The 4462-nt window shown below is 45.5% G+C and overlaps 1 pseudogene; it reads left to right on the top strand.

The window, feature by feature from the left end:
* Positions 1–355: 355 nt before the first annotated feature.
* On the top strand, positions 356–513 carry LOC144105812 (U2 spliceosomal RNA; annotated as a pseudogene).
* The last annotated feature ends 3949 nt before the right edge of the window (positions 514–4462 follow it).

Below are 4462 nucleotides of genomic sequence, written 5' to 3'. Positions count from 1 at the left end.
TTGCGAATAAAAGTAGGAATTTCACATTTATTACAGTCGAGAGAAGACATTCATGCGTAGGTCTCTCATGATTTGGACGCCCATGCAAATCCCAGTACAGTAGCCGTTGGTTGCAGAGCAACCTAGGCTTGCTTTCCTGTTGGCTTCTTTCTAAAGCCGACATGAAATAAAACCAACATATCGCTCGTTCTTAAACCATTTGCAGCTTCTTCCGCTGAGCACGTTCTTGTAGCCTGTGTGAAATGCAGCCAGGTTTTCTCCTCGCGGCAGCAGTGTGAGTGGCACGTGTGGAACAAGCACCGTGAGGAAAAAGCGGTCCACCTGCTTAGCACCTGCGAGAGGGAGCAGTTGTGGTAGTGCTCCAGGGAGGGCGATTGTCTGGACCCGTGGAGTATCTGTTACGGGTCCAAGTTGGACTTATTTTTGGAAATGTGGCGGAGAGTTTGAAGGATTCTTCACTCCCGCCACCGGTTGGCCCGGTATTGCACTGCCTCCGGGATCGGCCTTGTCTTTAGCGCGTGTGTACTATCCTGTCTTTCTATCCCATCTTTCAACTCTTCTACTATCGGCACGTGGTAGCAATTGTGGCTCGGCTTGAGCCAGTGAGCAGGCCTGTGCACTATCCTTTCTTTCTTCCTGGCAGTAACAGACAGACTCCAAGGACGATCAGTGACAAGCAGATGAGCTCTCGGTTCAAGTATTTGGCTCGACCTAGTGTGACACCTGTGAAGTGTTTCTACAGACTTTACCATGGTGTTTCTGTAATGAAGTTTTTAAGGCGCCTTTATTACACATTTTATTAAAGCTACAAAACGCTAGGAAGCTTGAACCTTCATTTAATTTCATTACATACATGCTCCTGCTGATGGCAGGGAACGCTTCTGCTCAGGCTCTGGCGCCATATTTACGTGTGCCGCGTTTTCTGCGCGGCGGACACGGCCGGCGCATTCTTTGTTCCAAGTGTGCGCCCTGCACAGCAGTGTGTTTTTCCATATAAGCACACGTGAGGTATCCATAGAGCTTTTCTTATCCTAATGTGCTTGCATATAGCGTAGTTGGCTGGCTTTTATTGCCTTTACGCTCGGTTGAACCATAAAACTCCACATCTAATGAGAGAGCGAGATCCTTCTCCTGAAGTTTTACGGGAAAGCAGCCAAGACAGGGACAGGTCCAGGAGGATGTTCGACGCCGATGTTTGTAGAATATACACGCTTTAGTGTGTGCCGACCGTGTATCACATCACACATGTACTATCGCGTTCAAAGTTTACGGGATGCGAACATGCGGAAACATTTTTTTTTTGTCAGCGCAGCCATGTATTGTCGCCTGAAGTTTCTCAGGGTATGAATGGACACATGCATATTGCATCCGCTGCTAACAATGCCACGCAACTGCATTACGATGGGGAGGTTCAATTAACTTGTTTTCTGAGAACACGCCTCCTGTAAGACTTTGATTTCGATAGTATGTCCTTAACAAATACCTGCTAATTCGTCTATACCTTGTTAGTTCGTTTTCAGAGGCGTCATCAAGAGAACGATGAATTGTGTGATCATGAAAACAGCCCGTGAAATGTTTCCGTCAAAGCAAAATAGCTGCTGAAATATCTGCACAAAATTTACATGCGGATGTATAGAATATATATATTTGCATCATTTGTTTGAGCTTGCTGATAAAGCAGAATTGCCCAATCGGAATTTTTTCGGGTTCGTCGCGCCTTCGGGTTCACGCCTTTCGGGGTCTAGAGAGACAATTCGTTCAGGTTCGAACCGGTTTGAATCGCATCGAACAAGTTCAAACGGGTTAAAACGTGTTTAGGCCATTAAATTTCTGAACGTTGAAGCTTTTAATTGAACTTATTATGCTGTTTTCTGTTTCGACTGAGATCAGTATCTAAACTAAAGCAACAAAATTTGCTGTCCGTGATAAAAAGTTATAAATTTCCGCTAAGAGCCTCGAAATGAAATTAACTCATCATTAGTGTACAACTGCTATGTATAAACTATCATTTATCTGATGAAGTAAAGAAGGAGAAAATGATGTATTCCGCATCTGCAAATCTGTTCAGCTTCAGCAGTTTCGGATACCCCGCTGAGTGAGTAATGGGGTTTCCTGAAGCTCGTGTCATACGGGAATTTCTGTTGCGCAGAGTATGTACGCGCGCGCGGCAGATAAATTTCGTTAATATGCACATTAAAGAGAAAGGGTCCTGAAATACTGCCCAGTAGCACTCCGGCTTTAATGGGTAGAAAATAGCACTGCTGATTAATAACATGCACAAACTGGTGTGGACGAAGACCGAATAATCATCGCAGCAGTTATGGCAGACCCGTTTCTGAGCGCACAGGAGATGCGGGACACTCTAGACATAGATAGACTACAAGAAGCTGATCTCCAGGCATGTGTGGCTGCTCAAGAGCCTTACCTCACGGACCGACAACGACGACAACGCCTGGAATTTGCCCGCGCTCATGCGGAGCGGGGCCTGGGTAAGTGAGGTGAAGTAATCTTCACAGACGAAAGCACGTTTAGCTCGCGGTGGGGTCAGCATCGCTGAGTGTGGCGAACACTAAACACAAGGTATTTATGACAGTGGCACTGGCTACTTACTTGCACCTTGTCTTACTATATCTCAGTCCTCATTCTCATCTTGTCTATAACAAAAAGTACCTGGTGGCCAGGAAGACGAAACATGCTACGTTTAATGTGCGCGTTTGTTACGTTACTCTTGTTTGCTCGCTGGTTGAGCTGTTGTGCTTTCGAGCAGTTCAAGGTTAACACTGTGTCACCTCATGCTAACACAATTACTCTCATCATGGGATTTAGAAAGAACTTTTGGAAGGAGAGGTAGCGTCACAGTCGGAGGGTATCTTCTTTGTACAATAGGTTTAAGGGGCAGATTATGTAAAAAAATATGCTTTGCTTTGAGAACAAAGGTTGGTCGCTCCTTTCAAAATCATGCCCCCCTTTTACCCTGCTGGTAATTATCTTGCTTTAGGGCGCTAATATTATCGCCTTTCTTTCCTTAGCAAGGCATAATCTCGAGTTTGTGTCAAGTGTCCTCAGCAGTGGCCGCTGCAGCGTGAACATCTGGGTTGCGATTAGCCTGCACGCCCTCGGACCGCTGGCGCCACTACTACACCAGTGCAACTCGGCTTCGTGCAGTGACGTTCTTGAAGATATTCTGACTCCGTACGCTCTAGACGGGCCTTACTTGAACGCCTTCTTTGTTCTGCAACACGACTACAGCCCCATTCACTGTGCCAGGGTAGTTAAATCTCTTCTTGAGGAGGGGGCTGTTCGACTATTCGATTGGGCTCCAAGAGGAGCCGCTTAAATTTGTTGAAAATGTATGGGTGATAATGAAGTCACAACTATCCAAAATGAACTTGAGGACATCCGGCGCAAATGAACTTTGGACAGCGGTTCGTGACGAATGAGGGCACCTTCGGCAGAGGGCTGGTTATGTTGAAAGCCTCTTTAAGTCACTCCCAGACAGCATGCAAGAAGCAATGCGTGTGAGCGGGGCTTTTATCCACTGCTTGCTCTCCGTAAACAACAAAGCCCGCCTTTTTTTCAGCCATCTCAGCTAAGTACTAGGGATATGGAAAAGGCACTGAAGAGGCGTTATGCCTTGGTCTGCTGAATCTATGGGCACAAACAACGGTCATTTACAAATGAACCGAAATGCATTTCTATGTTTCCAAATGAAGTGAAAAATAGGGCCAAAAAACAAAGCCGGTAGAAATAAAATACCAGGGGTTGAACTAACTGTGGAACTGTATCCTCAGCACTTTTATGCTTGATTTAAATTTTTGCTGTTCTTTTTAGAAGAAAAATTATTTGTCGTAACAACTGTCTTGTAGATGTAGTATGTGCTAATAAACTCCTATTGTTTTCTTAGGCGAGAATATAAATGATGGTCGGGCGTTTTTTTTGGTGGTCATTGTAGAAACGTAACCTCCGATATCAAAATATTTATTGTGTAGTCTCTTAATGTCTCTGCTGGAGAAGTAAAATACTTCATCCTCCGTCCTTCGTAAAAATCTGCTGCACACCCCAGCAATCTTCTCTGACATATGCTGTGAAATAATAAGAAATACACGAAGAAAATTTAAAGATAAGTAAAAGTGCACTTCAGCAGTTAACAGAAGAAAATTATTTTTCCCCTCACTGCATTTCTCTCTTGCGAGAGGCAGCTACGCGACCTCTACATACTGCATTCCTGCGGCAAAGGACAGGCTGCGCGCTTCGTAGTGCAACACAACTTGGCGCTCGGCGCGCGACATCGACGATAAACTCAGCTCGTTTGGAGGAAGGCACCACCTGGCGGAATTGCTCGCAACAGCTCAGCATTTTTCGAGCAAAGATAACGCAAGGGTTGAAGCAAACAGTGGAGCTCTGTGGAAGGTACCCTCGCTGCACGCGGAGAGCCAAGTGCTTCTTTCTGTCGTTGATAGGT

Source organism: Amblyomma americanum, chromosome 9 (genome assembly GCF_052857255.1).
Source record: "Amblyomma americanum isolate KBUSLIRL-KWMA chromosome 9, ASM5285725v1, whole genome shotgun sequence".
In the NCBI taxonomy this organism is placed as follows: Eukaryota; Metazoa; Arthropoda; class Arachnida; order Ixodida; family Ixodidae; genus Amblyomma; species Amblyomma americanum.
Note: the sequence above shows the minus strand (reverse complement) of the source record. Positions and strands in the feature narration are given on the sequence as shown.